Genomic DNA, 26,817 nt, shown 5'->3' on the forward strand with positions numbered 1-26,817 from the left:
CCCAGGAAAAACAAATGAGAAAAATTGTGGAAAATTTTTATTGGAATCTGTACAAAAAGCAGGAGATCACAGAACGGCTACAAGAAGACTATATAGGAAGTGTTAAGATGGAACAGCTATAAAAGGAACAGAAGGAGTCTTTAGAGAGTCCTATCACAATGCATGAAATAATTGAAGTAATTAAAAGACAGAAAAACAATAAAGCTCCAGGACCGGATGGTTTTCTGGTGGAAGTATATAAGTCTTTCGAAGAGCTCCTCCTGATCCCTTACAAAAAGGTGATAGAGAAAATTCAAGAATCAGCTGTGATGCCAGTGTCTTGGAGAGAGGCATTGATTTTGCTAATTCACAAAGAAGGGGCGGAACCATCTGACATCAAGAACTATAAACCGATTTCTCTTCTGAATGCTGACTACAAAATTTTTGCAGCAATATTATCTAATAGGCTTTAAAAAATTATAACAACCATAGTGCATGAAGATCAAACGGGATTTATACCGGGAAGAATGATGCAACAAAATTTAAGATTCTTTTTGAACATTTTAGAATATTAGAGGGAGCATCCGGAAAAGCAATTTGCGAGCATCTCGTTAGACACTGAAAAGGCATTCGACAATGTTGATTGGAAATTTATCAATAAAGTATTGGAAGCGGTAGGCTGTGGAAAGATCTTTAGAAAGCTTGTGGAGGCCATATATACTAAACAAAGTGCGAAAAAAAATATAAATGGATGCAACTCGGAACTGATTGAGATAGAACAGGGCACCAGGCAAGGATGCCCTTTATCTCCCCCATTTTTTGTATTAACTTTAGAATATTTGATAAAGAAGATAAGAGATGATACTGAAATTAGAGGTACAAAAATTAAAAATGAAGAATTTAAAATTCAGGCCTTTGCAGACGACCTGCTATTTACATTGGAAGATCCTATTTCCTAGATTGACAACTTGAAGATGAGGTTAAAACAATTTGGAGAAGTATCTGGATTTAAAGTTAAGATACAAAAAACTAAATTTTTGACCAAATATATGAACAAGGAGCAAGTCATGCAATTAGAAGCTAGATTCGGGTTTAAACACGAAAAGAAAATTAGATACCTAGGTATCTATTTAACAAATGAGCTGAAATCTATTCAACGAGATAATTATGAGAAGATCTTTTTTTTTTTTTTTTTTTTAATTTTTTAAGATTTTATTTAGAACACGAAATACTTTATCTAAATACATTACACAAATTGAAGTTGCTTGTGGCGTATACAGACATAGATAATTCCAACATACATTATCTTAGTAACCATTTCAACATTTCAATCTTCTTATTACACTCTTTCCTCATTCATTTTAATAAATCAAGCCAATCATGAAATTTTTTCCATTTGTCAATTGCCTCTTTTTTTGATAAACCTCTGATCATGTTAGAGAGAATATCCATCTCCGCAATATTCACAATTTTTTGTATTAGTTCATCCCTTTGGGGAATAATTTTTTGTCTCCAAACCTTGGCATAGAGGATTCTGGCGGCCGTTAGAATGTAAACTGTGATGTATTCGTCTTCTTTTGGTAAATTATCCCGGACTAAAGATAAAAGCATTATCTCAGCTTTTAGTTGTATGTTTTCCTTTAAGATCTCTTTTAATAAATTATAAACCATAACCCAATATTTTTTTGCTAGTTCACATGTCCACCAACAGTGGAAAAAAGTGCCTATTTTAGATTCACATTTCCAACATTTTGGTGACATTTCCGTCTTCATTTTACTCAACCGGGACGGAGTGAAGTACCACCTATGAAACATTTTAAAGAAATTCTCTCTATAGCTAACCGGTTTGATTATTTTATAATTGTTTTTCCATAGAATGTCCCATTGGTCTAACATGATGTTTTTCTCCAGATTCTGCGCCCACTTTATCATTGTGGTCTTAACTGCTTCCTCTTCTAACTCCATATGTAAAACATAATTGTATACCCTTTTAATTAATTTATATGAGCCTGATAATAGCAGTTTATCGAAATCATAGTTCGGTCTAGTAAATCCTGAGATTTTATCTCTGTTAAATTTCGCGGTAATCTGCATCATTAACCACCAGTCAATTTTCACTCCCTGGTTGGCCAACTCCTCATTATTTTTTAATTTATCCATATCATCCAAAAGATCAGTATATCTAATTGGTTTTGTGACTTTCCATAAGCTAGGCTGAACTACTGCTTCCTCCGGCGATAACCATCTAGGGGTCTTCCCCCTATAAATCTTATTTTTGATTTTAATCCAGCCTTCCAAAAGGGACTTTCTAATCAAGTGGTTTTTAAAATAAGTCTGTGGCTTCCCCACATACCAAAGGTTAGCGTGCCAACCGGCCTGGAGATCGAAGCCTTCTATTGCTAATATCCGCCTGTTCTCTAAGAGAACCCAATCTTTAAGCCATAAAATCGTGCAGGCTAGGTGATATATTTCCAGGTCCGGGAGGGCTAAACCTCCATTTTGCTTGTTATCCAACAGAATTTTCCACTTAATTCTGGGTTTCTTACCCTGCCATATGAAAGATCTGAACTGTTTATTCATTTTAGCAAAAAACGGCTTCTTAACAGCGAAACACACCGTTTGTAACAGAAATAGAATCTTTGGTAAAATACACATCTTAATCAGTGCTGCCCTCCCCATAAATGATAGTCCTAAATTATTCCACTTTTTGAGCAGTATTTCCGTTTCTTTTAACAACGGTATAAAATTATTGTCATAGATGGTACTACATCTATTTGTGAGGCGTACACCTAAGTATTTTATTTTATGTTCTAATTTGCAGCCCATCTTCCTTTCTAATTCCAAAGATGCTGAACCAGGCATGTTTTTTGTTAAAATTTTTGACTTCTGTTTATTAACTTTTAAGCCTGCCACCTCACCATATTTAATTAATTCTGTTAAAGCTTCCTCAGCTGAATCAAGAGGGTCCTGCAAAATCAGAACCATATCATCTGCGTACGTCAACATCTTGTACGCCTCTCCTTTTACTTTAATGCCTTTGATTTTATCATTCATCCGAATCGAATTGCTCAGGACTTCCAAAGAGAAAATGAATAGCAGAGGGGATAGCGGGCAACCCTGTCTTGTACCCTTCTCGAGTGTTATTTCATCTGTTAGCTCTCCGTTCACCACAATCCTAGCCAATTGTTTGTCATAGATCGCTTGAATATTTCTAAAAAAATCTCCTCCACAATTAAGTTTCTTAAAGATTTCAAATAAAAAATTCCAGTCAAGATTGTCGAACGCTTTTTCAGCATCGATGAAAATAAAAGCAGCCTGCTTATCCCTACATAAATCCAAATATTCCATAATGTTAGCAAGAATACGAATATTATTACGTAAGTATCTGGATGGCAAAAATCCCGTTTGGTCTGGGTGGATTGTGGTGTGTAAGATCTTTTTAAGCCTGTTAGCCAAAATTAAAGAATAAAGTTTATAATCTACATTCAACAAAGATATTGGACGGTAGTATTTAATGTCATCCAATTGTCCTTTCTCTTTTGGTATAAGTGTCACATTACTGTATCTCCAGGAGGCCGGTATTTTTGCCGAACACCAGACCTCCTGTATTAAACTTTTAAATTGATTAATTATCAGGTCTTTAAAAGTAATATAATATTCTGCCGGAATACCATCCGGACCAGCCGCTTTATTCTTCTTTAACTTAGACCAGGCTTCCTCTAATTCAAACATAGTAATTGGCTCATCTAAAGTTTTTATTTTATCTTCCGGTATTTCCATCAATGGCTTTTTATTCAAGTACGCTTCTTGTTCTTCCCTACAAATATCCGCCTTTTTGTATAACGCTGAATAAAAATCTTTTATTATCATCTTTATGTCTTCCAAACCGACTTTAGGTCTTCCTTCTTTATCCTTTAACACTTTAATTATTCTTTTTTCCCTTTCTATCCTTATTCTATGGGCTAACCATTTCCCTGGCTTGTTAGCGTTGTCAAAATACTGTTGCTTGGAATATGCTATTTTTTTTTCCATTTCCTCCAGCAACAATAAATGTAGTTTATGTTTTAAATTCTTAATTTCCTCTTTAATTCCCCTTTGTAGGGGATTTTGCTTTAATTGAGTTTCTTTGTTTTTAATTAAATCAGTCAGCTCGGTTCTTAATCTTGCATCTTCCCTTCTCTTATTTGCCAGAAAATTAATAACCAATCCTCTAAAGTAAGCCTTACTTGTTTCCCACAACGTCGTTTGAGACACCTCAGCCTGTGCATTTACTTGAAAGAAGAACGTCATTTCTTTCTGTATGAATTCCACAAACCTCTTATTATTAGTTAAGTTATGGTACATTCGCCAACCAGATCTCCTCTCCTTACTTCTCATTTCACACATTAAGGGACAGTGATCTGCAATCGTTGAGGGAAGGATTTCTACCTCTTGTAATGTTTTGAGCATACCCGCTGAAAGCCACATCATGTCAATCCTTGACCAGGAATTGTGCCTATTTGAAAAATATGTGTAATCCCGCCTGTTTGGGTTTAATATACGCCAAATATCAGTCAAGCCATAGTCTTCGGCCAAATTAATAAAATTTTGAGGGAGAACACTACTTCCTTTCCTTTTAGTTTTCCCCCTATCCTTGTTCAAAGCACTTCTATCCAGATATGGATCTTTCACAGCGTTAAAATCTCCAATAATAGCTATCTTTTCATATTCACAATTTCTCACCTTATGACATAAATCTCTATAAAAGGTACCTTGTGACTCATTGGGTGCGTAAACATTTATTAGGAGAAATTTATCATCATGACTAACAATCTCAATGCCCTGAAAACGGGCATCCTTCCCTTCAAAAATTAATTCCGCTTGTATGTCACCTGAAATATAGGTTACCAATCCTCTCTTTTTTTTACCCTCCTCAGATGTACAAATAGCCTTCCCTAAGCCCTTATTCAATAATAAATGCTCATCCTTCTTTTTTATATGCGTTTCCTGTAGGCAGATAATATCTGCCTTAAATTTTTTGAGTTGATGAAAGACACGTTTCCTTTTTTGGGGCAGATTTAAGCCATTTATATTAACTGAGATTATCTTCATTATGTTCAATTAGTTCTAGCCTTTAATTTGTTTTTATTTTATTTTTAAACTTTTGATCTTCACTCCCTCCACTGAGATTTTTTCTTTTTCTGCAGCCTAGTTTCTCTATAGAAGCCTTCTTCTTGGCCCACTTCTCCCTCTTCCCGCTCTTTTGAGTACTGATCAAATTCAGTCTGTGGATTATGAGAAGATCTTAAAAGAAATTGGAACAGATCTGGATAGATGGAGAGATCTGCAAATTTCCCTTTTGGGGAGAATAGCTACAGTCAAGATGAATATCTTAACCAGAGTTTTGTTCCTGTTTCAGATGGTTCCAATTGTTTTATCTAAATCCTTCTTCCAAAAACTTAATAAAATGGTTATGGCTTTCATTTGGCAAAATAAGAAGCTGAGGAGAAAACTAAAAGTACTGCAAGAGAGTAAACTAAGAGGTGGTCTGGCATTACCAGACTGGAGTCTATACTATAAAGCATGTTGTTTAGCCTGGGCTAAAGATTGGCTCTTACTGAAAAATAAAAGATTGCTAGTACTTGAAAGTGCTGGACTGGTTAAAGGTTGGCACGCATACATTTGGTACCAGACTCCCCAGGGAAATAGTACTTTCTTGAAGCACGAAGTAAGAAATGCAATCTATAAGGTCTGGATGGAAATTAAAAGTAAGCTTTATAATTATAGTCCACTTTGGGTATCACCAGTAGAGGTGGCTATGCATCCAAACCTATATGACTGGGGAAGCTCTTATAATTATGGTACGTTGCTGGACACCGGAAATAACTTAAAATTAGAGGCTAACATAATATCGTACTGGTGGGTCAGATGTCAAGTAAAGTCAAGATATTAATCTGATAAAGAATTAGGCTTCCCCAAAAATTCGGAATTAAATGAATTTGATACAATGATCCATGATTCCCAAAAACTTATCTCGAAAATTTATAATTGGTTATTACAGACTAAGATGCAAAGCGAATCTGTAAAAGAAAGTTGGATAAAATGGTTAGAGGATTTCGGATACACTATTGAATTGGCAGAATGGGAAAAGGTTTGGGAACTAAATATAAAATTGACTAAATCATCGGTTTTTAAGGAAAATTTATATAAAATGATGTACCGATGGTACCTTACCCTGGAGAGATTGACTAAAATATATCCAAGCTATACAAACAAATGCTGGAAATGTAGGAAAGTTAAGGGGACGCTTTACCATATCTGGTGGAAATGTGAAAGAGCCAAAAAATTCTGGATCCAAATTAATATCTGGATTCAAAGCATTAAAAAAAAAAGGTTTAAGCACTCTCCAGAACTGTACTTATTGAGTATATGTAAAAAACAATTACCTATATCTGATAAAAAGCTATTAATTTATATAATTACAGTTGCTAGAATCCTGCATGCGAAGTATTGGAAAGTCCCCAAAATTCCAGACAAGGAAGAATTTTTATTTAAATTATTGGAAGCTGCCGAAATGGACATTTTGACTACAAGGTTAAGAGATGGGAATTCGCAGGAGTGTAAAAAGACTTGGGAACCAATATATGTATGGGCCAAAAGTATGGGATTTGTGATGAGACTATACAGTAATGCCCTCAAATTCCTTGTATGAGTGGGTGGGTAGATGGTGGTATGGGTGATGGTAGGAAGTTATATGTTTATGTACTTGTATTGGTATGTATGTGTTTCTTTACAATAAAATTTTAAAATTAAATATATATATATATATTTGGCCTAAGCTACAGGAGGTCTAAAGGGCTTGGGAGGGCACTCTGGGCCTTCTCAAGGGGAACCCTTAACCCAGTGGTAGCAGCACTTGGTAAGACCCCCCTGAGTCGTGACAGCTTCAAAGGGTGAGGACAGGGGAGGGGGGAGAAAAGAGCCCTGCGAGCCTAATTAAAGCCCTGGGTCGGTTGATTCTGGCCCATGGATCAGACATTTGATACCCCTGCTCTAGATGCAACTGTGATAGTGCAGGTTTGCATAGAACCCCACTGGATGACCTCAGAACAAAGAACCTGATCCATCTTGTACCTGAATGTCCCCCCCCTCTTTCTTTTAGTCCCTGAACATACTTGAACACATATTTCCATAACTCTTGAACAATTACTGCTATGGCTCATTGACTTTGGTAAAGGCTGATCACTCTGGAAGGAGTCAGTTTGTATAACATTAACTTCTGTTTTATACAATTCTTTGGAGAATATAGAGGCCTCTGTCAATGCTTGCTGACCCTTCCTAGATTAACCAATGTATCTTATCTATTTCAGAGTTCCATTATACTGGTAATGCTAATTTCCCATTGCTGAGAGTTAGTCCTTACAAAACTGGCATCCATTCTGAAGCCCAGATTAGCACTGTAGTCCAATAGGTTTTATAGAAAGGGATTTTTGAAAAGATGGAGGAGGCCACTTTTTCAGCTCTTAGGTTATTTCCTACAGAAGAAAGAAAGTCCTAGCTTTTGATTAACTAAATCCATTTGGATTCATCGTATCATCATGGAGGACGGTAAGCAGTGGGGTGCCGCAGGGCTCGGTACTGGGTCCCATGCTCTTTAACTTGTTCATAAATGATTTAGAGTTGGGAGTGAGCAGTGAAGTGGCCAAATTTGCGATGACACTAAATTGTTCAGGGTGGTGAGAACCAGAGAGGATTGTGAGGAACTCCAAAGGGATCTGTTGAGGCTGGGTGAGTGGGCGTCAACATGGCAGATGCGGTTCAATGTGGCCAAGTGCAAAGTAATGCACATTGGGGCCAAGAATCCCAGCTACAAAATACAAGTTGATGGGGTGTGAACTGGCAGAGACTGACCATGAGAGAGATCTTGGAGTCGTGGTAGATAATTCACTGAAAATGTCAAGACAGTGTGCGTTTGCAATAAAAAAGGCCAACGCCATGCTGGGAATTATTAGGAAGGGAATTGAAAACAAATCAGCCAGTATCATAATGCCCCTGTATAAATTGATGGTGCGGTCTCATTTGGAGTACTGTGTGCAGTTCTGGTCGCCGCACCTCAAAAAGGATATTATAGCATTGGAGAAAGTCCAGAAAAGGGCAACTAGAATGATTAAAGGGCTGGAACACCTTCCCTATGAAGAAAGGTTGAAACGCTTAGGGCTCTTTAGCTTGGAGAAATGTCGACTGAGGGGTGACATGATAGAGGTTTACAAGATAATGCATGGGATGGAGAAAGTAGAGAAAGAAGTACTTTTCTCCCTTTCTCACAATACAAGAACTTGTGGGCATTCGATGAAATTGCTGAGCAGACAGGTTAAAACGGATAAAAGGAAGTACTTCTTCACCCAAAGGGTGATTAACATGTGGAATTCACTGCCACAGGAGGTGGTGGCGGCCACAAGCATGGCCACCTTCAAGAGGGGGTTAGATAAAAATATGGAGCAGAGGTCCATCAGTGGCTATTAGCCACAGTGTGTGTGTGTGTGTGTGTGTGTGTGTGTATATATATATTTGGCCGCTGTGTGACACAGAATGTTGGACTGGATGGGCCATTGGCCTGATCTAACATGGCTTCTCTTATGTTCTTATCAGTTGGCTGCCCACCCATGTGACTTAGTAGGAACAACTTGCCAGGAGACAGGGCCTTTTGATTGATGGAGCACCATTCTTATGCTGACAAAACAACCGGGTATCCCTGCTGCATTCTGTAGTTCTGCTGACTGCCTACCATCGATGTCTCTTGGATCCTAAAAATCATCACTATTGTGACCTGCAACTGAACTAGGAGACCTTTGTCCCTGACTGAATAAGCCAATGTAGTAATACACTACCTTATCCCTCATGCCACCAACTTGGGTCTATTTAATTTTCTGTTTGATTTTAATACAGATTTATTGAAAGTTCCAGTTATCAAAACAAACTGCAGTGGCAAATTGGTGTTCGTCTGCAGCCCTACAAGCACCTATAAACCTGCCATGTTATGAAATAAATGGCCCTATATTGGAGGTCAGTTATTGCAATAGTAATTCCCTTGGGATTTTCACTGTGCAGTTTAATATTTTTGTTATTACCCTCTTTCTTCACTGCTATTATGTCTTTCCTCTTGCATTCAGAGTAACAAAGTGCTGTTCACCACAATAAGCAGAAAGTCACCTCAGATAAACCTGTAAATGATACACAGATGGAAATCACCAGCACATCCTGGCAGGAGAGACCACAGAGCATTAGGAAGCAAATCCTGAAAGGATTGCTTTAACTGGACTAGCTGCTAAGTTCTAGCTGAGTGATAGCTTCAGATCTCTCATTTTATCCGAAGACCATTTTACACAAGATGTTTTACCTACCCAAGAAAAACTCAAGCGTGATGTGTGTGTACGATCTCTGAATCCCACTCTGCTGGGAATAAGAGGATTAATGAAGAGTTGTCAATACCTAAAATGGCCCACAAGTACATTGCCTAATGTTTTTAGCCTTATACAAACTTTTAAGATGAATTTTAATAAATTATTAATTAAAATATTTATTAATAAGGAAAGAAGCACTTGGGTTCAAATGCAACCATTTCAGTTCTTTTCACATACTTTGCCTTCACAATATATGTCTGCATGTTTACTAAAAAGAAGAATTGCAGATTTATACCCCACCCTTCTCTCTGAATCAGAGACCCAGAGCGGTTTACAATCTCCTTTATCTTCTTCCCCCACAACAAACACCCTGTGAGGTGGGTGGGGCTGAGAGGGCTCTCACAGCAGCTGCCCTTTCAAGGACAACCTCTGCTATAGCAGTGCGCTTAGAATTACCAGTGTGCTTAGAATTGATAGAACCAAAATCTACCAGAACAGTCACGTGTTTGAATGTTCCTCTACAGAAGAAAGTTTTGTATACTTACAATAGCAGTGTATTGGGAAGAAACAGATGCTAAAGCCCATTTCCTTGACACAGTATCTGTTTACCTGCTGCACAATTTTCTGTTGGCAGGGAAAACACGCTCAGGTAACAACTGAATGTGATATCCGACAGTTTAGTAGAAGTTTTATCATGTGATAGCTGGTTGTGATTGTTGCCTCATTGTCAACAGCTGGGAAACTAGCAACACAGTAGCAAGTAACTGGGAGAGTTGAGTCCTGAAGTTATTCAGTGCTTTCATGAACAAAAAAATTCTTACGAAAAAGGTGGTTGTGAGTCCTCTCTTGAAGAAATATTCTCTGCATCTGGACAATGTTAACTATTCGCCAATTATAGATAACTGTTGGGCTAGGTGTTCAAGCAATTGCACAATTCCAGGCTATCTTGTGTGAGTCGGATTATCTAGACCAGGGGTGTCAAACTCATTTGTTATGAGGGCCGGATCTGACATAAATGAGACTTTGTCAGGTCAGGCCATGTTGGGCTGGGCCATGTGTGTACCTATTAAAGATTAGGTAGCAGAGATATAAACTTTATAAAGGACACAGACAAACACAATTAAAGATTTAAAAAAAACATTAGCACTTGCTGGTCTCAAAAGTGCTTTCTTTGTATTTCTCCCACGGGATTCAGGGAACTGGGCAAAGGAAGCTCTGATTCTTTCCTTCCTTCTCTGGGGAACCAGGAGGGGGAGAAGCCTCAGCCAATAGAAAGAAGAGAGGCTTGGCTCAGTAGCTGTGCTTTGTAATTGAGAAAGCCTGGCAAAGCAAGCCACCCTTCCTTCCCAAGGGAGAAGCCTCAGCCAATGGAGAAAAGAGAGTTTTTGCTCTGTAGCTGCTGTGTGATTGAGCAAGCCTTGAAAAGCAAGCTGTTATACAGAAGGAAGCAAGAGATAGGAAGAAGGAAGCAGACGACATACTGTTGCTCGGGGACCTGATAGGAGCCTTCTGGAGACCTGATTCAGCCCCTGGGCTGCATGTTTGACACCCCTGATCTAGACCCATTTCAGAGCAGTTTTGGACACATTTTAACTCTTGGTAAGCCCAACTTGTCTTTGGCTAAGAGAAAAATATAGATACAATAATGCTCCTTCGAGACCAGCTGTCTGAAATATATGTCAGTGGTACTGTGTTTGGGGGTGAGTATATCCCTGTCTGGCAGGTTGATACCAAACAGTGAACAAGGGGGGAGGGATAGCTGCTCTTGGCACTTTTTGTATGGGATACTGCAGAGTTCCACCTTATCTCCTATGCTACCTGTGCTGGTAGAAGTTGTCCAGAGATTTGGAATGAAGTGTCACCAGAATCTGGCCTTATTTGCCTTTTATTCTCTGCTTATTCACTTAAGTAGGTAAATGTTCCAAATATGTTCGGCTGGATGAGCACCAATAGATTGAAGTGTAGCCCAGGCAATCCTAAACCACTGTTTCCTGAAAGTGTACCTAAACAGGGACTGAAGTGTCAGTTTATCCTAGATGAGACTGCAGTCCCCCCCAGAAAGCATAGGCTTATAATTTATTGTGTAGAAGAAGCCCAGCAGGAACTAATTTGCATATTAGGCCACACACCTGATGCCAAGCCAGACAGAACTGCATTCCTGTGCATTCCTGCTTAAAAAAAAAAGCCCTGGGAATACTGTTTGATCTGTACAGGTCTTAGAGAGGTCTTATCTGCAGCTAGTTGTGATTTGTTTGCTACCTCCCTAGAGAAGTAAGATCAGGTCATAGTTACCCATTCTCTGATTCTGATCACATCCAGGTTATACTACTTCAATGCACTCTACATGAACAAATTAGTGAACTTGCTGGTTTGAGAACGTATCTCAACTGTTGTGAAAGTATTCCATAGATTTCCAGTTTGTTTCCATGCACATTTACATTTAAGCTCTGAGTTGCCTGAAAACAGATTATCCAAAGAACTTCCCACTCAAATAAGAACCTAGTCAGTTTTTTTTCTTTTCACAAACAATTTTATTTATTTATACTCAACGCTTTTATACAGGAAATATCAATGATATGGTAAAGAAAGATTCACTACACACACTCAACAAAAAATAAGTGAATTAAATAATTATTTAAAAGGGAACAGTCATGAAAGGATATTCTTTTATGAATTACCCGTTGGTTAAGTGAAGAGGAAAGGGTGATGTCAACATCTATCTTATCCAGAATTGGATACAACTTTGCATAAAAATTCTGAGCAGCTTGTACCGGATCTAGAATATCAATAGCATGATTTTCTCCATTGTGATTAAATCCCAAATTTTAAGAATCCAACTGTCTATAGACAAATTAAGTGAGGATTTCCAATTCTGGGCTATTATAGTTTTGGCAGCTGTTATGAGCGAAATAATAAGAGATAATTTAGAAACCGAAGCCTTAACAGATTGCCAATTATTAAGATATCCACTTGACGTGGAATGATAATGCCGGATATGCTTTCTACTTGAGTTATAACCTTCTGCCAAAAAGAATTAACAATCGGGCATCCCCACCAACAATGGACTGGAGAGGCCGTCCTGCCACAGTTACGCCAACAAAGTGGGGAGTTACTAGTGTCAATGCTAGCAAAGTGGGTAGGGGTGCGATACCATCTTGACATTGTTTTGTAATTTTGTTGAAACACGACTATAGATTTAGTTCAGCAAGCTTCAGATTCCCATATAGCCTCCCATTGTGCAGTTGTGAGTGTGACCTTGCAATCTTGGTGCCATTTATCACAGTAAGAGGCTAAAGAATTACAGATCTGCTGTAAGAGGATACAATAGGTTTTAGAAATGAGACCCTTGGGTTTTAAAGAAGAATGGAAGATCAAATATTCAAAATCAGTTTTATGTCTCAAGGCTGTCATACTAAAAAGAGAACTATTAAGAAAATGGCAGATTTGTAAATACACAAACCATGGGATCTTGATGGATGCTGTGCTTTCAAGCTGAGCTTTGGCCTTAATTTTATTATTGCTGAAGAGTTGGAAGAGAAAGACCAATGAAGCAGACTCCCATGTGTAAAATGAAGAAAACTGAAGAGCTGGAGGGAACCAAGGCTGTTTTAAAAAAGAGGAAAGAATAGATAGATCAGGGGCCAAAACCTTCCAGACTTGGTCCCAAATAGTGATTAGAGCCTGACTGAATGGGTTGATTATAGTCCAGGAGCGGTGATCTTTTTTCTTTAGCCATAGAAATTCATGGTATTTGTAGGGAGAGATGTGGGTATCCTCAATGTAAATCCATAATGGGCATGGTCGTGTGTACAATACAGTGACCATGGAAGAGAGAACAGAAGCTTTGTAGTAAAGATATAGGTCAGGGAAAGCTAGCCCACCCTTATTTTGGGGTCTTCTAATAGTAACAAAGCGGATTCTTGGAGGTTTATCACCCCATATAAAGTTTGTCAGTAAAGCCTGCCACTTATTGAATAGGGCAAAAGGAATGTTAATAGGAAGAGCCCAAAATAAATAAAGAAATTTTGGGGAAATAAACGACTTGATTGTATTAATCCATTCGATCCAAGACAGAGCTAAAGAACTCCAGGAGTGAAGAGTTGTTGAAATTTGGTGATATACCGCAGAATAATTAATTTTGAGAAGATCTTTAAGATCCACAGGAATCAATACTCCCAGATACAACCAAGAGGAACTAACCCAGTGATAAGGGTAAGAGGCTATAAGAGATGATTGGGTAGCTGCTGAATGTCGCTATTATATGTAGAGACAGCTTATAGCATGTGCTGCAGAACAGAAAGTAGATCTGGAGGCTTAGATGATCTACATGACAGCAGGTGGCTGGCTGCCAGAGGAATTGCATCAGCCAGCAGAGTCAGCATGACACAGCAAGTTGCTGATTGGCTGTCCAATGTATAAATGTACAGAGTAACTGTGGTGATTGTGGGTTAATGGAGTTGGAGTTGCAGCGGAGCATATTGTCAGTCAGAAGAGTGAGTGGTGTTGTAAATAAATGTATATAGTGGTTTTACAGCTACTGTGTACGGCCTTCATTCTTGCGTAGCTAAGAATCATCCTCTTGGACTCTAAGCGCATTGACACTGAAATGTTTATTGGGAAAATCATGGATTTAGATAGATTAAAAGAACCAGAATATTTTCTAAAGTCTAGGAAAAATGAGACAATCCTGACAATGACACTAAGGGGTCCCGCAGATAAAGAGTCATATTGTCAGCAAACAGGCTGATTTTGTATTCAGTATTGTTGATGTTAAAACCTCGGATTGATGAGGATTGTCTGATGTAGTTCGCTAACGGTTCAATTGCTATGGCGAACAACAGAGGGGAAAGAGGGCACCCTTGGCAGGTCCCCTGGGAAAGAGAGAAATCAGGAGTCGAGACCCCATTAATATATAGCAGAGCTTTTGGAGAATAGTAGATTCTATAATTGAAAGGAATTTGGGGCCAAACCTCATTGTTTTTAAAACTAAAAGTAAGTAAGTGGGTTCTACGCTATCGAAAGCTTTCTCAATGTCCAAAGCCAAGATACAAGATTCATATGGTTGGAATTCGCCATATTGGATGATATTTAATGTTTGACGAATGTTGTCTGTAATTTGTCATCGTGGAATAGCCAGTCTGGTTCTCATGAATATATTAGCCTATAAAAGAATTCAAACGAGCAGTTAAAATAGAAGTTAAAAACTTATAATCAGTGTTGAGAAGTGAAATTGGGTCTAAAACAATTTTGGGTGTAAAAGATCCCTCTCTTTTTTGGGTAATAGTATTATTTTTGCTAACTTCCAACTCTCAGGAGTTATGCCACAATCCAAGGTGTGGTTGCAGATTTCTGTGAACGGCGTAAGAATGTTTTGGGAAAATTTCTTGTAGAACTCAGTCTTCAAACCATCCCTTCCCAGGGTCTTATTAATTTTAGCATTTTTAACAGCAGAAAGAACTTCCAAAGATGTAATTGGAGAATCCATACAAGATTGATGAGCTGTATCCAATTTTTAAGAATGTCATGTTTATTAAGGAAGTTGTTTATGGAAACTGAGTCTGGGTTCTCAGAAGTATATAATTTTTGAAAAAATTCTTGGAAGATTTGCCGAATTTGCCGAATTTGCCGAGGGGATGAATGAGTTTTCCCTGCCTTATCTCTGATTAAATTAATTTGTCGATCCGCAATTACAGTTCTGAGTTGCCATGAAAGAATTTTTAAAGATCTAGGATGATTAAACCAATACTTTTGTTTAGTAAACAAAAGATTTTTCTTGATAGTATTAGACTCCAGTAATTCTATTTTTTTTGTGTTCAATTAATAATTTTTTATAGACCTTGTTGGCACATGTGAGTTTATGTAAAGTTTCCAGCTCTTGAATAGAGTTTTGCAAAACTAATCTAGCTTCCTGTCTTCTCTTGTTGTAGGCCCCACTCAGTGAAATACACTTACCATGGAGGACTGCCTTAAATGAGTCCCAGATTACAGGTTTCGAAACCCCACAATCCGAATTTAATTCAAACAAATTTTGGATTTCTTTTTTCAATTTCTTTGCAAGCATTGGAATCTAATAAAAGGGCTTTGTTAAAAGACCACGATCGTGAATGTGGTTCTTGTGTAATTGTATTTAATCGGCATTCCAACCAAGCATGGTCAGATAAAGTTCGAAGACCAATATTGGAATAACTAAGCTGGGGAATCACTGAATTTGAAATCAGAAAATAATCTATATGCGTAAAAACATTATGTTTTGAAGTATATATAGTTCTTCACTCCTTCATGCTGGAGGCGCCAGATGTCACACAAATGATATTGAGTTATTAAAGAGTGAAGGGAGGTACATACCTCCTTAGGAAATTTAGAGTGAGGATGAGATCTATCCCAAGAATTATGCATTATATAATTAAAGTCCCCACCTATTACCACATGTCCCTCTTGAAAAAGAGACAGTTTGGCAAGAATTTCCTGCATGAATGTGATTTGATTGTCATTTGGAGCATATAAGCATGCAAAGGTATACAGAGAAGTATCCAGATGACCTTTAATGAACAAGTAGCGCCCCGTAGGGTCTGCTTCCTGAGCCAATAATGAAAAGCGTACCTTATTGGAAATGAGAGTAGCGACCCCACGAGACTTGGATGAACCTGCTGCTTGGAATTGAAGGGGAAAACATTTAGACCAAAAAACTAGATGCCCTGTGTTCTTCAAATGAGTCTCTTGCAAAAAGAGAACGTCAGGTGAGAGTCTAAAAAGGGCCGATTGAGTTTTTCTTTTTTATGACGTTGTTGAGTCCACAATTTAGAGAAATTAGCTTGATGTCCCCTGCCATATCACCAAATAAAAAAGAGTGAGTTAAATAGAGAAACAATCCAATATAATAAAAAATAATGTGACCAGCTCATTTTTACCGATCTCCCTGCTTCAATATTGCAAAGCGATCAAAATAATTCCCTCCTGGGTCTAGAATGTGCAATATAGTCATATTGCCATACCAAAAAATAAAAAGAATAAAACAGAGGCACCCACCTATTCCTCTTTGCTATAAAGATTGCAATAGATAAATATACACCAAGTAGCCTTAGGAGTAAAATAGTAATATAGGGGATCACCATATAAAATACTTGGAAGATATACAGTCTTTATTGGTGCGTGTGTGTGCAGAGTGAGGAATAGAGAACCGTACAATAGTAAGCTCCGGAAGGAAGGTGAGCCACACACCAGCACCTAGTATTAAAACAGTGTATTTACAGAATATATACAAAGTAACTAGTGCGGTGACAAACATAGATCTGAGCGACAAAGTGCTCCGCCAGCATCCACCTCTCAAGTGAGAGAACTACATACAGGCAATGCAGTCCTTATATATGTACATCAGCCAATCAAGGCAGTCCACATACTTGCTGACTCCAGCAGGTACTTTCCCTTAGTCATTGTCCAGCCAGAACCGGCTTGCTGACAAGGTTACTCTGACCTGACCTGTCAGATAGATCCACCTGCTTCCTTGTTGCTCCTGTTATGCTGTGTAAAGGAGGACTCCATATACCGACACACCTCCTAGTCCGACGTACACAGTATATTCAGGGATTTCACAACATTACAACTCTTACAATGTTTACAATGTTCATTCACATGCAACTACATTGTTCACCAGTCAGCAGTATTATCATCATACTTTTTGCACTTTGTCATTTTTCCCCTGTAACCCAGGTACTCATTTACATCATAGTCCTGGTCTGACATTGAGTTCTGACGCTTTGTCTCAGACTCCCTTTGCTGTGCTTCATGCTCTGCGCACCAAGCCTGCCATGCTGCTGCCTTCTTCTTTAACATCTCTTTAAACCCTTCAGGCTCAGGCACAGTAACCAGCTTTATTTCTGGACACCTATATCTCACAGGAGGAATGCCTTTCGTTGCTCTGGAGGACACCCGTGGCCCCTCACTTGTACTGGGCTCACTTACACTGGGTTCACTCCCTCCGGGCTCACTCGTTGCCACCTCCTGGGCTGGAGACTGTGGCAATACCACCTCCTGAGCTGGAGGTCCTGACGGTACCACCTCCTGACCTGGAGATTTTGGCTCAAGCTTTATCTCCCTTGGCTCTGCCCCAGAGCTGCTGTCTGCGCACGGCAGCAGAACAGTTTCACTTCCAGAGCCGTGCAGTTTTGGCCAGCTGCACTGTTCATTAAAACTAGCAGAACGGCTGTAGGTGATTTTAGCCCTCTTATCACAAAACCGATAAGCTTTGGTTCCTGGCTTGTAGCCCAGGAAAGTCAGGCAAACCGCCCGGTCACCTCCCTTTCTTCTGTTCTTTAAGGGAATATTAACCCATGCCTGGGTACCAAACACTTTCAGGAACTTTATGTTAGGCAGCTTTCCATACAACCTTCTATAAGGTATATCACATGTAGCCCTAGTCCATACTCTGTTGTATGTATAAACTGCAGAATTCATGGCTTCTGCCCAATACACAAATGGTAGACTAGCATCCTCCAACATTGCATACATGTACCCTTGAAGGATAGTTCCGTGCCTCTCTGCCAGCCCATTCTCCTGTGGGGTCGCTGGGTTTGCTAGTCTCTGAGCAATCCCTCTGCTTTCTAGCCAGTGTTTAAAGTTATTCGAGGTAAACTCTCCCCCACGGTCTGACTGAATGGCTTTTATCTTTAGGTCTAGCTGCCTTTCCACAGCCTTTGCCCACTGTGTGAAACATTTGAATACATCCGACTTGTGCTCCATTGCAAACACCCATGAAAACCTTGAGTGGTCGTCGGTTACCACTAAACAGAACCATTTCCCTGAATGGCTTTTGGGAAAAGGCCCCAGGACATCTAGATGGAGCAGTTCTAGAGCCTGTTTTGTCTCCCTAGTGCTTTGCTTTGCTACAGCACAAGCCTTGCTTTTTGTCTTCTTACAGACCTGGCAGTCTAAAAAGCATTTACATGGTTTGACTTTCACATCAGGCATCATTTGCAGGGTTTTCTTTAGGGCATGAAACCCACAGTGCCCCAGCCTGCGATGAATTAGATGAATGCACCTGTCATGCACTGGCGCGTTAGTGACCTGAGCTGCATTAACAGACATACTTCTAAGTACATAAACATTCTCAGCCCTGATGCCAGTAGCCAGCAACTTCCCCCCACCTCCAAGAATCTTACAATATTCCTTTGCAAACAGTACTTCATAGCCATCATCAATTAAAGAACTGACACTAAGTAAGTTCAATCTTAGAGTGGGAACACACAATACATTTTGGAACGTGCATCTTAATAAGGGAAAATTAACACTCCCCATGCATTCCACAGCAGCTGATGACCCATCAGCTAACCGCACGTAGGAGAGATTGGAGCTTTTAATGTCTCGCAACAGGCTTTTCTCATAACAGAGATGACTTGTAGCACCGGAGTCCAAAATCCACTGCGACCCGGCACTTGCTGCTGATGACGTAACCAGCTGGGCTTCCTCTTCACAGCTGCTTGTGGCAATCTGTCTCCGCTGCCCCTGACGACATCGCCTCCCAGCCTCGGGACAGGCATGTAAGAGGTGCGATGCAGACCCACATTTGTAGCAACGCCTCACAGCCAACGCTCTCAGCTCCAACTCAGGCTTTGGCTGCTTGCCAGCAGCACAAACTGGCTCCTGCCTGAGCACTTTCCCAGACGCTCCTGCAGACACACGCTCAGCAGCCGACACTGCTGGATGGATTACGGCTGCCACTCGCTCCTGGAAATCATAAAGATGCGCACACACATACTCCATGGTTAGTGCAGCCACATCCATCATCTCCAGCGAGGTAATGAATGGAGAGAACTCCGGCGGTAGAGATGATAGCAGTGTGTAAACCCTGTCATCATCAGCAATTATCTTACCCCGGGTCTCCAGTTCAACAAAACAGTCTGTTAAGTTCATGATGTGCTGCCTAACACACCCTCCAGCCGGCATCAGCGTGCAGAACATCTTGCGCGTCAAGGCCATTAGGGAGCCTGCAGTAGTTCTAACGTACACACCACTGAGTGCATCCCACGCAGCCTTCGCAGAGTCCTTGCCACGCACATAGATAAGCTGGTCATCTCCAACAGCCAGCACTATATTAGCAAGTGCTTTTTCAGCCAACACAGTCTCGGCTGGAGATAATACAGCAGGGGGGTTACTCACGAATAGCCATTGACCCTCACGCTTCAGGAAATGCTCCATTCTCAGGCTCCATACTGCGTAGTTGGCAGACGTAAGTTTCTCCACGGCCCGGCAAGCTGTTGCTGAGCCATCTCACCGACTCCTCCAGACAGCTGGCTGCCGTCCTCCCCCTCGCTCTCAGACAGAGATAGCTGGAAGTCTTCATCTTTGTCCTCCACGGCGTCCCTCGCCTCCGGCTCCACCACAACGTCCGGACAGCTCTCAACACTCTCAACACTCCTCTGCGCAGTGGAACCACGCTGGGCCCATAACCCTATCGGTGCGTGTGTGTGCAGAGTGAGGAATAGAGAACCGTACAATAGTAAGCTCCGGAAGGAAGGTGAGCCAGACACCAGCACCTAGTATTAAAACAGTGTATTTACAGAATATATACAAAGTAACTAGTGCGGTGACAAACATAGATCTGAGCGACAAAGTGCTCCGCCAGCATCCACCTCTCAAGTGAGAGAACTACATACAGGCAATGCAGTCCTTATATATGTACATCAGCCAATCAAGGCAGTCCACATACTTGCTGACTCCAGCAGGTACTTTCCCTTTGTCATTGTCCGGCCAGAACCGGCTTGCTGACAAGGTTACTCTGACCTGACCTGACCTGTCAGATAGATCCACCTGCTTCCTTGTTGCTCCTGTCATGCTGTGTAAAGGAGGACTCCATATACCGACAGTCTTACAGGGGATAGAAAGTTTGGGCAGGCTCCTATGAGTCATACCAGAAAAACATATACAGAAATATACCATGAGGCTGACTAAATAGGATGTAATACACTCAAGAAGCCTGTAGGTGACTATATCACAGTGTGTAATGTCTACAGGGGATCCTCTTTTGAATAGCTCAGGGGGGAGAGCAATGGGAATCAAAGCTGAACTCCTAAAAACATACTCCATTAACTGAAAGGGAAAACAGGTTAGAACAAAAACAAGAATATAAAGCCATCTAGAGACAAATCGACCTTCAGAAGATAAAGAAGAATAAAAAGAGAAAGGAAAATAAAACCCACCAACAGGCCTGTCAGTAACAGTAGATATCAAAAGTGGAGAGAGAGAACCAAGAATAAAAGCAAGAATAAAGACAGAACATGCAGTCAAAAACCCCACCTGTTCCCCCACCCCCCAACAACAACCCCAACACCCACCACATGTAAAACAAACACACAACCATTCTCATCATTTTCTGCAGTAGCAAAAATCAGCTCTAGCTATAAATTTCAAATAACTTATTGCAAGGGAGAGAACCCCTTCTCAATCCAACACAGTAATAGGCCATGTGTAAGAAACCTAACTCGGGCCTAAAGTAATTATATTAACTGAAATTCTCGCCATATCGCTATGCATGCTAGAAATCATAGTGGGAAAATACTAAGGAAAAAAGTCAACTAGCAGTAGAATTAGGTCTTTTTTCGGTCACTTGGAGATGCCCGTCCTGCCCCACACTGTTGGGCAGATGAGTCAGAGTGATAAGGTGAAGATGACGCTGGAGAGGCAGGCCGCTCAAGATGGAGGGCAGCAAGAAGTTCCTGTCCCGAGGTAGGGTCAGATGCTGTCAATCGTTGGCCCTGATGCACTACAGGAAGTTGAATAGGTGTAACCAGCGGAATCGAATCTTGTTTTCCATTAGGCAAGAAACAATCAGGCGCAGTTCTTTATGGTGCTGTAAGGTGTCAGGAGATAAGTCTAGAAGGACAAGAATCCACGTTGTTGTGGAACAGTCCTTTCTCAGAACGAGCTTTATTAAAGATGCTTTCTCTGGTACGGGCATCAGGAAAGGTAGCTATGATGTCTTGAGGAAAGTCTGTCGAGTGCTGCGTAAGGGGCCCTAGGCAAAAAGCAGATTCAATGACCGGGGCGACACCATTTTCTAAGTTAAGGGTGGAGGCGAGCCAGTTCATCAAAAAAATGTGTGTTCCCTGGTTTTCTTCTGCCTTTTCTATTATTCCCCTAAATTTGAGATTGCATTCACGCAATTTGTTGTCTACAAACATAATTTTTTCTTTAGCCCATGTCTCTGCTTTGGATAAGGCCTTGAAATCATTTTGGGCCTGAGTGGCTATTTCATAGGCTGAATTCGCCATCTGCACCACATCAGAGATTGTATCATTTAGTTTTTTAAGTTCATCTTGAATAGGGGAAATAGCCTGCGTAATACGAGCCAAGAGGTTTTTTTCAAGTTTGGAGATGGCTTCAAAAAAAGTCTGGCTTGAAAGAGCAGCATTCCCTTCAGCATTATCATATACAGGGCTGGCACCAGGGTTTTTGGTGCCCTAGGCCCCCACCCGACCGGGCCCTATGCCTGTGAGGGTGAGCACGGTGGCAGGACAGTGTAGCAAGGCAGGACAGGCTCCAAGCACCTCCATGTGCACCTGCCGCCACACTGCCCCTGCTCACCCTACTTTGGTCTGTGCTTTTGGTGGAAGGCTGCGTAGGGGTGGCAGGATGGTGCATGTGCTCAGAGGCACTCAGAGCTTGCCCTCCCTTGCCACAGAAGCCTTCTGCAGCAAGGGAGGGCAGGCTCTGAGTGCATCCACCATCAAACCGCCCTGCCACCTGCCCACAGCACTCCTGGTAGGCAGCAAGGATGAGGAGGGCAGCGGAGAGGCAGGTGGTGAGGATGAGAGTGGTGGTCGCAGGGAAGGGTCACTGGGGTAGAAGAAGAAGAAGATATTGGATTTATATCCCGCCCTCCTCTCCGAAGAGTCTCAGAGCGGCTCACAATCTCCTTTACCTTCCTCCCCCACAACAGACACCCTGTGAGGTGGGTGGGGCTGGAGAGGGCTCTCACAGCAGCTGCCCTTTCAAGGACAACCTCTGCCAGAGCTATGGCTGACCCAAGGCCATTCCAGCAGGTGCAAGTGGAGGAGTGAGGAATCAAACCCGGTTCTCCCAGATAAGAGTCCGCACACTTAACCACTACACCAAACCGGCTCTCCATGGGTAGTGGGGAATGCAGGAGGAGGGGGTGTCCACCACCTGCCCCTGTGCCCAGGAGGTGCCCTAGGTGGCCTCCTACCTAGTCTACTGGGATGCACTGGCCCTGATCATATATTCATGACTGCTACACAGCTGCAGGCTGCTTTCCAGCACAGAGTCTTGTCAACTCTGTTCCTTTAATCCAGGCCAGTGTTTTAGACTATCCTAGTGTTGTGTTCTTAATGCTAGATATCAGAATATGGAGGCAACATGGTTTCAAATAGAAGCACAGTTTAGTAAGTCCAGTTCTTTCTCTGTCTGCTGCTACAGTATGTACAACTTATTTTCTCCTTGTTCCTGTCCACTCCAAATCTTGGACTGGACTAGGGAAGTCTAAAACACTGGCCCAGATTAAAGGAACAGAGTTGCCAAAATACCACTTCCCCCCCAGAAAGGAAGTTTTACCTATAAACACAAATACAGCTTCTTAAAACATCCCCACACCTATAACAACCTTAGTAACTATAAATATATACACATACACCCCAGTAGTCCCCAATATATTATTAAGTATGGTCACCTCAGTACTTCCTACTTCAGATTTACTGGATTTTTATATCAATTATGTTGTATTCTATTGTAAAACCGTAGTGCATCTATGCACATAAGGACACAGTCTTAAACAATACCATCCCATGAATACAGATGGTTCAACTTTGCTAGTATTTGTTTTATTGTATTGTTTTATTGATATATGTTTTAATTGTTATTGTTTTTATTTATAATTTTCATAATGATGTTAACCGCCTGAGCATCTTCTGGGATAGGGTGGAATATAAATAGTCTAAATAAAATAAATAAAAAGAATAAAAGGTATTGTTGTTGTTGTTGTTAAAGATATTTTCCCACCATGGCATCTGTGATGGATTGCACTACAAAAGTAGGCTAGTAAAATACTGCTTGTCTCAGGGAGTCAGGGAGTTTAGGAGTTAATCTTCTCTTAAGTGGAGAGCTAATGTGATTGGTTGAAGATAGTGGAGGGAGGGATGTACCATTAAAAATGCAAGATATACAGTCAAGGGTTGAACTACCCTTTCCACAAAGAAGAGAGGAAATTTTCTCAGTGGAACAGAAGAAATTCCCCTATTACCAGAAAGGAGATGAGATGGGAAGTTTTTTTATTTAGCTTTGAGAGATCATGTAAAGACCTTCAAATTGCTGATGAAGCCAGAATGCTTTTATTTGCACCCACAAATATATGAAACCCTGAGTAAGATCCAGGGCCAGATTTAGGGGGGGGGGGGCAAGAGGGGATGTCTGCCCCCAGTGATGTGGGGGGGCGCCAAATTGGCCATCCCACCCATGCTTTTCTCCTCCCCAGGTCTGCATGCAAAGACCTGGGGAGGAGAAAGTGAGGGCATCCCAGTGATGTTTACACTGTTCTCAGAGCTGAGGAGGGCGCAAACGCTGCCCCCATCCCTTTCTCCTCCCCCACTCTGTGTGCACAGACCAGGGGAGGAGAAAGTGGGGGCATCCTGGTGGTGTTTGTGCCGTCTTCGAAGTCGAGGATGGCGCAAACGCTGCCCCAGCCCCTTTCTCCTTCCTCAGTATGCGTACACAGACACAGGGAGGAGAAAGTGAGGGCATCCTGGTGGCGTTTGTGCTGTCCTGGAACACCACTTCCCCCCTTTCTCCTCCTTGGGTCTGTGCGCTCAGACTTAGGGAGGAGAAATCAAGGGCATTCCCATGGCATTTGCAAACATGCTGGTGTTTACGCCGTCCTTGAAGCTGAGGATGGCATAAACACTGCCTCCCCTTCTCCTCCCTGGGTCTGTGTGCACAGACCCAGGGAGGAGAAAGTGACAGCATCCCAAAGGCATTTGTGCTGCCCCCCCTTTTCCTTTGGGTCTATGCACAGACTGGGAAAGAAAAAAGGGGTGGGCACCTGGGGGGTGGGTGGAAGACTGGGCCTGCTTTGTGGGGGTGCCTTGCCTGGGGCGGCAGGCACACTCCCCACCATTTTTTGAGTGGGAGGTGTCATTTTTTGGTTTTGCCCCCCCTAAAAAATGGGTAGATCCAGTCCTGGTGAGATCTATGCAGAAATGAGGAATAACAAGACCTCAGATTATTTTTTGTTTAAATAAAGGGTACAAATCTGTTTTGGTTTAAATACTGAACAGAGCAGGAGGCTTTCAGGGCAATAAAAATAAAGCCCTGTGAAACCTATTCCAAATTAGGATGCAGTTTAGATAGAGCCATGACTTCATGGGTTGAGGGAAGCCAAGTAAAAACTTTAGAGCGTCAAACATGCAGCCTGGGGGCCAAATCAGGCTCTGGGAGGGCTCCTATCAGGCCCCTGAGCAACTGGCTCTTGTCTGCTTCCTTCCTCCCCTCTCTTGCTTCCTTCTGCATCTCAGCTTGCTTTTCAAGGCTTACTCAGCTTCACAGAAGCTACAGAGCAAAACCTCTATTTTCTCCATTGGCTGCTTCTCCTTCTCCTGGGGAGGGAGGGAAAGTGCCAGAGCTTCCTTTGCCCAGTTTCCCTGGATCCCATGGGAGAGATACAAAGAAAGCACATTTAAGACCATTGAGTGCTAATGTTTTAAGCATGTTTTACTTCAAGCTTTTTTAAAAAACAAAAAGTTTAATCGTGTTTGTGTCCTTTAAAAAGTTTCCTTTTATTTGTTAGCTTCTTCCTTTTATTTGTTAGCTTCTTTGTCCAATGACCTTAAGCTCAAGATAAAACAAGACAGTAAATATAAAACAAATTACAAATAATTTAAAAACAAAATAGACTAACAAGGAAAAAACCAATCATCATGTCCTTTATAAAGCTTATATCTTTGCTACTTAGTCTTAAATACATATACACATAGCCCAGCCCGAGAAAGTCTCATTTATGTCAGATCCAGCCCTCATAACAAATGAGTTCAACATCCCTGCTGAAGAAGAAGAAGATGATGATATTGGATTTATACCCCACCCTCCACTCTGAATTTCAGAGTCTCAGAGTGGCTCACAATCTCTTTATCTTCCTCACCCACAACAGACACCCTGTGAGGTGGGTGAGGCTGAGAGGGCTCTCACAGCAGCTGCCCTTTCAAGAACAACCTCTGCCAGAGCTATGGCTGACCCAAGGCCATTCCAGCAGGTGCTAGTGGAGGAGTGGGGAATCAAACCCAGTTCTCCCGTATAAGAGTCTGCACACTTAACCACTACATCAAACTAGCTCTGAAAAATCTGATAAGATTAGAACAGTTCTACCGACAAATTCCCTCAGTTAAGATGGTTTCTGAGTAGGGGGGGAAGGGGATCCCCAATTTGGAGGCCCTCCCCCTCTCCAGGGTTCAGGGTTATCCCAGGCTCTACCCCTGCTTCATGGTTATAAAAAAGCAAGGGGGGGAGGGCACTCCATTATACCCTATGGAGACCAATTCCCATAGGGTATAATGGAGAATTGATCTGTGGGTATCTGGGGCTCTGAGGGAGCTGTTTTTTTGAGATAGAAGAACCAAGTTTTCAGCATACCATCTGGTGCTTCTCCTCAAAACACCCCCCAAGTTTCAAAATGATTGGACCAGGGGGTCCAATTCTATGATTCCCAAAAGAAGGTGCCCCTAGCCTTCATTATTTCCTAATGGAGGGAAAGCATTTCAAAGTTGTGCAGTCCCTTTAAAAGGTGTGCAGCCCCTTTAAATGTTAGGGCCAGAACTCCCTTCAGAGTTCAATCATGCTTGTCACACCCTTACTCCTGGCTCCACCCCCAAAGTCTTCTGGCTCCACCCCCATAGTCCCCAGATATTTATTGAGTCAGATCTGGCAACCCCTATTCCTGGGGGACAAAAAGCTTAAAACAGTTTATGAAGTTGCCACCTTACTAGATGAAATTTAAGGAGACCTGGGAGGATCACTATTCCTCCTCCCATCAAGAAAAAACAAAGTTTGGATCCCCCAGGGAAGTTAGACCATCGAAAACCAACCCTTTAAGGTGGGACACTTCTGCACAAACTAGGAGGGGAATGATAATCTAACTGACAGGAAGAGGGGCACATAAAAGCATATTGCCCAAAATTTGACAAGGAAAACCCCCCTGCATACAGCCAAGACAGTTAAAATAATAAAATGAGCAGAAACAGCCAATGAACAGTCAGCAGACCCTGATCCAGCCAAAGAAGTCACTCCAGATAGGCCAGCCAGCAAATCTGAAAAGTACAGGAAGATGTTAACAGAGGCTACATGGAACTTGTGGATATAAATGGACATAAACGGGGAATAAGTTGCAGACTGGAGAGATACTGGCACAGAAGTAGCTTTAATACAACCCCATTTAGTTAGAAAGAATCAGTACCTTCCTGGAAAA

The 26,817-nt window shown here is 41.4% G+C and overlaps 1 protein-coding gene across 1 annotated transcript in view; it reads right to left on the bottom strand.

Moving 5' to 3' along the window:
• The window catches only part of ERI3 (ERI1 exoribonuclease family member 3), a 790,890-nt gene that overhangs the window by 506,632 nt on the left and 257,441 nt on the right, over window positions 1-26,817 (bottom strand). The gene's annotated exons all lie outside the window — the stretch shown is intronic.

This window comes from Heteronotia binoei, chromosome 2 (genome assembly GCF_032191835.1).
Source record: "Heteronotia binoei isolate CCM8104 ecotype False Entrance Well chromosome 2, APGP_CSIRO_Hbin_v1, whole genome shotgun sequence".
In the NCBI taxonomy this organism is placed as follows: Eukaryota; Metazoa; Chordata; class Lepidosauria; order Squamata; family Gekkonidae; genus Heteronotia; species Heteronotia binoei.